Consider the following 8,250-nt stretch of genomic DNA (forward strand, 5'->3'; position numbering starts at 1 on the left):
AAACACGATCATGGCCACTTGGAAAGCCATGACCCTTAGACTGAAGTTGGTCGGGTTTGAGATTTTTTTTCCATACATTTCTGCCCCTTTTTCTTATCTTCTTTTTCCTCTTCCCTTTCTTCACCGAAAACTTTTTGTGTAAAAAATAAAAGTGAAAGAATTTTCATATTATATATATATTATAAAACTACTTTTCGGTAGATATCGATCTTTGTTTATTTCTGTCAGTAGAAGAATGTACAGATAGTAGCTCATTATTAAAACTCGTGAGATAAATTGCATCGATGAGATACGATGTACATAAATATTAGGATGTCGGTAATGGCTTTGTTTCCTTTACATGCAATTAATTGATACGATGAGTGATTTTCGGTACCGTTAATCTCGGAATGGGTATTTATATACTTATTGTGTAAATAAGTATTGCCTAAAAGTTCACTCAATCTGTATCTAATCGATATAAGCTAAACACTTCACTCAATGGCAATTAATTTATACTTTATGAGATGTAAACACCATTTTTCATCGCCTAAAAGAGAACTTGGATGCGATCATGTCATGTCATACTGAAAACATCCATAATTTGTAACTGACCAATGAGATCATTGGCGTACGCAAAGGGTGGTTTTGTTGTTCTAACCCTCCTTTCCCGAGCGGAGATTATAGTGTCATTTTGCAGAAAAAAAATTTAAACCCTCCCACAGAAGAAAAAAAAAATTATCCCCCTTCCTTGAGGAAAATTCCGAGTATGCCTATGCCTATGATTATTATGATTATTACCTGAATATTGAAAGAAAAAATCTATTGATCGGCCAAGGTGAATCTTTGGTCATTAACTTCTATGAAATTGTAATTTTCTACAGGTTGTGTGCACAGATGATAGCTAAAGAATCCGACGTGTCCACGTAATATAGGTGTAGCAAAACTTAACAATTACAGTCGAATCCCGTTATAACGAACTCCAAGAGACCGAAGGAATCACTTCGTTACAAGAAATTTCGTTATAAAGGAATTCCAGGCATTTCTCCTATGTAAACGTATCTGGGGGTTTGGAAAAGTGTTCGTTAAAATGAGATTTTCACTATAACGTTATTCGTTAAAACGAGATTTTCACTATAACGGTATTCGTTAAAACGAGATTTTCACTACAACGGTATTCGTTAAAACGAGATTTTCACTATAACGGTATTCGTTATAACGGGATTCAACTGTATACGAATGCAACTTCGATTTCAGAATTATAAGCTGAGTCGTGTAGCAAAAAAAAGCTTATCATGGAGGATACTAGTGTGGTCTAGTACTTTTCTCTTCTCTATTTTTTTTTTCTTGGAGGAATTAAACTGGTGTTTAATAAAAATGATAAATTATAGTTAAATTAAATGAGTTCAACCTACAGCATAAAGCAGCGTTTCTCAACCTTTTGTACTAAAGGCCTAGCAAAATGTCTGAAACATTTTGACGGACCATTGTCAGTCCTAATTGGACCTATTGTGTTTGACTAATCAGGTATCGATGGAATCGTTAGCAGAGGGGCCGACTTGAAGAGAACATTGGAGGGGCTGAAAGTTGCTGATTGTCCCATATTACGGGACTCGAGCGCGTACGCCGAAGAGGATAGATGGATTGTGCATTGTATACCCATTAACGGAAGGAGGCTGAAATGTCCTCAGCTCCCTATGTCCCCTCCCTTATGATCGTTAGCAAATTCGTGAATGACGTTAAATTAATGGGTGTAGTCGGGAATCAAAGTGAGATAGGGAATTGCTCCAGACAACTTGAATCGGATTGCAACATGGGCAAATGGAGCATGACTCCATTTGCCCATGTGTGAACAAGTGCATGGTCGCTCATTTTGGTTCGAACAACCCACGTTTCATGTATGAGTTGAGTGGTAGAACTATTCCGGATGGATCTTGGAATCACCAATTTTTGAATTCTCATTGAACGAGTGGCTCAAGTTTTATGAATTGTTCCTCGGTGATCAAAAAATGGAATATAATACTCGGAGTTTGATTCTCAAAAAGGTCTTTTCGCGTTCTCCTAGAGCAGGCATCTTCAACCAGCGCCGTCTCAAGGCATGGGTCCAACGGGCACGGCCAGGACCGTCTTAAAAGCATCATCGGCACCCCTGGCCAATTGGTTTTTCTTAAGCCCTACTTTGAAAACTCTCGAAAATTTCAATTAGTTCCCATTTTTTAGGCCCCTGGGCAACGCCCGGGTGGGCCCACGCGTTGAGACGGCACTGGCATGGCTTCAAGAAAAGTGGGGCCTCACAAAATGAGGTCTGGTTGAAACTTTGAAAATTTGTCTAGTAAGGCCTCAGAAAAACCCCTTGGCCCGGGGCCCATGATGCTCTTAAGATGGCCCTGTGTTCAACCCGCTGCTCACGAGCATCGCGGTGATCCCTGAAGAACCCAGAGTGCTCGAAGCTCGTGTCCGATTTCGTGTTCGCGAGCACTTGATTTACATTACAATGAAACACCTGGTACAAACTGCATTCAAGGACTGAAATCATCCTGATTTCATGCATTCGTATGCAAACTTGCCGAGTAACTTACGCGTTGTAAGGGTGCTCTTCTTTTGTTGATGGATACGGGCAGTGCTCGCGACTAGAAAATGGTTGAAGACTCCTATTCTGGAGTCATCCTTCCACTTTTCTGAGGCTTAATTCGTCCTGGCCTAGAGTATGCCGTACGGTTTTGGAGACCCTATCTTCAGAAAGAACTTGGTTGAAGGGATGCAAAGAAGCGCCATCACATCACAAACGGGCATGCAAGGCCTAAGATATGAACAGACAAGAAAAGCTTGATTTGTTTCCTTTAGAACAACGTAGGGTATATGACTGAAATGCTAAATAATCACCAATGAATAAGGCAAATATACGGAAAATACAAAACTCCTAATGCATTTTGGCCATTCATAGCATTTTGGTCATTCATAGCATTTAGTACACTTTTGGCCATTCACAAGGTTGCACACACACTGTAGATCCATAGGCGGAGATAGACTTGAAGACTGGGGAGGGGCACGGTCATTATTGCTAGGGGGGGGGCACGATGATGATGATGTAAATTGATATATACATATATATATATTAGATCAGTCGACTCCACCTTTGACGCGGCGGGGGCGGGGGGTGTATCGCCGCCCATGTGTAGATCACTATTTTGGTCATTTACATGCTTTCACACTCTCTAGGTCACTGTTTCAGTCATTCACATGCTTGCACAAGATCTAGGTCACTGTTTCAGTCATTCACATGCTTGCACCAGCTCTAGGTCACTGTTTCAGTCATTCACATGCTTGCACCAGCTCTAGGTCACTCACTTTAAGACCAGTCGAGGCCCAGGCTCTCACTGATCTAGTTACTTGCTCTGTAGGTTATCCCTTTTTGTCATTCACATGCTTGCTCATGTGTGGCTCTAAGTCATTTTTTTGCTCACTCACTTGCTTGCAAACTCTATAGGTCACTTTTTTAGTCACTCACTTACCTGGTCACTAGCTGCCTGGGCAGAGGTGGATTTATTGAGGGCGTGTTATGGAAATTTTGCCACTCTACTCCCATTCTACTAATTTTCCTAACCAATCACTCCTAAAATTTGCAGCCGCTCTGGGCACGCTGAGCTTCCCTGTAAATACGCCACTGCTGAGGGCGAGAAATGTTTTTTTTTTTTAACGCCAAAAAAAATAAGGTAACATATTTAATGGGAATTAATAATGATGATTAGCCAACACAAAGGTGACCTTATACTTGACATTTGAAGTCACGAGATACAAAACTACGACAACAACGTGGAATGCAAAGTTATAAGCCCCTCGCAATCATTTATAAGTGTTTTTCGCGAAACTTCGTCGATGATTTCGACTTACGATGATGATGTGTATGCCTTCATCCTCGACTTGTGAGACCTTTTAATCCTACGGATGTTATATCTGAACGCGAGGTAAAGCCATGACCTGAAGCATGGACAAGCAGATTCAGAAACCTCTGATGAATGCGTCGTCGGAGAAAGACGAGTCGCCATCGCCGTCCGAAACAAAAGCTCAAAACGAGGCGGATCCAAAAAGTAATTCTCTTGGTGGCGCCGTCAAAAGTGACAACGAACCAACAATTCAAAGTAAGGCTTCTTCTTTTTTTTGGATTTTTATACTGAGATCTTCCATTAATTAAGAGTACACAACAGGGCCTTAACATGACAATTGGGCCCACGCGAGCAAGGCTCGGGAGGTTCATAGAAGGGCCCAAAATGAGGCTCGAAACCAGGGCCGTAACGTGTCTTCTTGGGAACCGGGGCAGACTTTTTCCTGGAGCCTTCTTGAAAGGGCCAAATGTCAAGTTATTGATAATAAATTTTTTGTGGGCCCCACATTTGACTCGAGGCTCTGGGTCCCCCCAGCCTAATTATGGGCCTGATAGAAACTCTCGATTTTCAGAAAAAAATTTTGCTTCCTTATCTACGTGAAAGGCTCTTAAATTTCTTAATTTCCGCCATCGCAGATTGCGCTCTACATCATACATGCTCAACCCATGGCCCGCTGACCAAATGAGGTCATCTGATGTGGCCCGTAACCCAAGCCTTATTTTGTAAAAGTGAACTACGTGGCACATAAACAGATCACTTGAGTGACCACGCTGTACAGTTCCACACCACTGAGTGGCCCATGGCATATTCCCAGATCACTCAAGTCTACCGCGATGCAGTTCCAAATCACTTAAGTGACTCGTGGTATAGTCTCAAATCATTCAAGTAAACGTGTGGCACATTTGCATGTCAGTGTCGCTTAAGTGGCCATTTGTGCATTTTTAGATTACTTGAGTGACCCCACAGCACATTTTCAGGTCACCAACGAGTATCTGCTCACTTAAGTGATCTGCGGTGCAGTTCCACATCACTTGAGTGTCCCGCAATATATTTACGAATCACTTGAGAGGGCTCGCGGCACATTTACAGATCACTAAATAGACTCACGCCACAGTTCCAGATCACTTAATCGGTCCGCGACACATTTGCAGATCATTTGAGTAACCTACGGTGCTGTTCCAAAATTCTTAAATAAGTGGCCTGCGACACGTTTTCGAACAAACGAAGTGGCCCACGTTCACATCAAGGTTGAACACCATGGCTTTAGATTGTTTCTTAGGGAGAAATCTGAAAATATATAGCTCGTTACTCAATCTAGACAAAATAAACACGTTCTTTATTTGTGAAAAGTGGCCACGAATTGGCTGAGCGCCTGCTGAGGTGGCGGCACAATGGTGGCATCTTGATCCCCACCCCCGCATCTTGTAGCCGGGTCTAGAGGCGTATTTATGGTTTCGCCGCCTGTGGACTACACGAATTCCCCCATTCTCGTCTAAGTTCTTAAACACTCTTTCCTCGAATTCGCCACCCTATGCTACATAATTCCTGCTTGGTCTCTCCCCACCCCTTCTACAAGTATACCTGTGTGTCTGAGTCTTTCTTTTGATCACTGCCATGCTCACACTGTCTAAGTCACTCCTTCATTCTAAGTCACTTCTAGTCATTCACATGCTTGCACACTATTTTGGCCACTCACATGCTTGCGCACGCTCTTTAGGTCATACTTTTTATTGCTCACTGACGTGGTTCCTTACTTTATGGATCACTCTACTGTTCATTTACACGTTTGCACATGCTCTAGATCACTCTTTTGGTCATTCACATGCTTTCACACTCTGTAGGTCATTCTTTTGGTCATTGACATGCTTCTTCGCCCTCTTTGTCTTTTGCTCACTCACGTGCTTGCAAACTCTATGGGTCACCTTTTATGGTTACTCACTGATCTATTCCCTAGTTGTCAGGGCAGATGCGGATTTTTCGAGGGTTGCATACATTTTTCCGCCCTTCTCCCATTCTAATTTTCTTGACCGCTTATTCTTTAAATCTGCCACCCCCTCTGAACTTGCCGCCCTGGGCTATAGCTCACTAAGCCCCTCTGTAAATACACTATTGGCTGGGTCCCTGGCATGGGATATTTGGTGGGGGCCCCCCAACCAAAAGTTTTCATGAACCACTATGTATTAAATTTATAGTGTGAAAGAAAAGGTAAGTTTGAACCCTGGATGGATCGTGTGATAACTAGCGCCGTCTTAACGCATAAGGCCACACGCCCGGAGGCGTATTTACCGTATGGGGGTGGGGGGCTAAGCGGCCCAAGGAGGCAAGTTCGAAAGGAATCAAATTTAACTGATTGGAGGTCAAGAAAAAGTTAAATGATAATGAGGGAAAGGTGGTCAAATTTAAATAACCCGAAGCCATAAATTCGTCTTGGCCAAGACCACAAGTCTGTAATACAATCAATCTCGGGTATAACGACCCCGGTTGTAACGACACTTTCACTATAACGCTAGTAATTGGAAATCTGGGCTGACTCCTACGGAGAATAAAGCTAAAAAACCTTGTTTATAACGTTGTTGAGAAGCAAACAACTCAACGACAAATTTTTCGTCGGTTTTGTTTCCGTTACGATGATGTTTTCCCAAGAAATTCTAAATCTTAAGAGCTGATCACATTCAGGGAATGTTCGTCTGTCGTTATGTTTGTACCTAACTTTGAAAAAATAAAAACAAAAGATATACGTATTGCAGTGGATCCCGCTTGTAACGTTTCTCAAAAAAAAAAAGTCATAAAGAACGTTGTAAGCGGGAAAACGCTTAAAACGCGAAATGTTAATGAGAACTATAGTTGAAGAGCGAACCACGACAACAAATCGTACTAAGCGGGAAATGTTTTAAGGGGAATGTTATAAGCGGGATCGATGACTGTACATGTTTGACGCTCCAACTTTGTAATTGACATGATCACAAAACTATGGTCCCCACATCTAGGGCAGGGGGCTCCTACACTGGGAGCTCTGGCGGGCTTTCAAGCTAGACGTTTCACGGGCCCTTCTGTAGTGAATTTATAGCATGAAAAATAAAAAATGATAATTGTTTTTGGTTCCACGGCTAGAGCCCTCCCTGTCAGCACCACCCTTGCGGGGCATGTACAAAACATTCCAATATTTTGTCTTTCCCCACTACTTTCCCATAAAAATGTCCTGTTTTTTCAGCGGGGCTTGCGTTAATTAACATAATCTTCACTAGAACCGGGGATGAAATTTTCATAATTTATAAATTGTGACATAATGAATATGACAATAAATACTCAGCTCATGCATTTGTCATGTTCAATTTTTTTTTCTTCAGTGAAACACACTTCAGCAGACTTGCTGTATAGCACCTCATTCCTCGACGAGGGTTATTTAAAGCAGTATTTGGCAATTTCTCAAACAATCGGCAACATGGTGAGAATCTTGAGATGTGAAATATTAATTATCTTAATTACGCGTATTTTTCTTGATCAAATGCGGTCACCATAATCGCAAAGAAGTAAAATCTTCACATACACCAGAGGTCTTCAACCTTTTTCTAATCGCGAGCAATGCCTGTATCCTTTATCAAAAGAAGAGCACCCTTTTCGGCACGTTTGACGCCCAGATGCATGAAATTAGTATGGTTTTAATTCCTGGATGCAATTTGTACAAGGTGTTTATTTGGACCGTTGATTAAGTGCTCGCGAGCACTAAATCGAAGACTGGTATCGAGCATTATAGGTGCTTCAGGGAGCACCACGGAGCAACTGGCAGAAGATGCCTGACATAATACACAGTATTTGATTCCCATTGATTGTATTTATTTGTCAAAAAATATCATGAATAAAAACGTCAACCAGGGCCACCATTACCAGACGCGGGGCCCCCGTGCGAAAATAATGGTTGCGAGATTTGTGTCTCAACGAATTCGGGCACCGAAAAATGTTTAGGACTCCCTCTATCACCACGATTCCATATATTTTGTGGGGAACGGGATTGGGGAATTCGGCATTAATCGTTTCACAGAATACAGAATACTGAGAAATATCCATACACAAAATTTTAAATACACAATTATATATAACGAACAGAAAAATTTCAGCACTGAAGGTAAATTTTAAACTAATGAGAGAAACAATTCCAGAAACTAATGAAAAAATTTCATGAGAAAGAAATTCATGAATTAAAAATAATTGGAAGACATAATTCCACCGCTATATTGAAAATTCAGAAATTAATTCAGAATTGATGATGAAAATTTGATGAGGAACAATTAAATAAATGAAAATTTGATGAGAAACAATTAAATTAATGAAAATTTGATGAGAAACAATTAAATTAATGAAAATTTGATGAGAAACAATTAAATTAAAT

The sequence above is a fragment of the Pholcus phalangioides genome, unplaced genomic scaffold, assembly GCF_987345545.1.
Source record: "Pholcus phalangioides strain wild (caught in Gottingen) unplaced genomic scaffold, Ppha-v1.0 ptg000021l_1, whole genome shotgun sequence".
NCBI lineage: Eukaryota > Metazoa > Arthropoda > Arachnida > Araneae > Pholcidae > Pholcus > Pholcus phalangioides.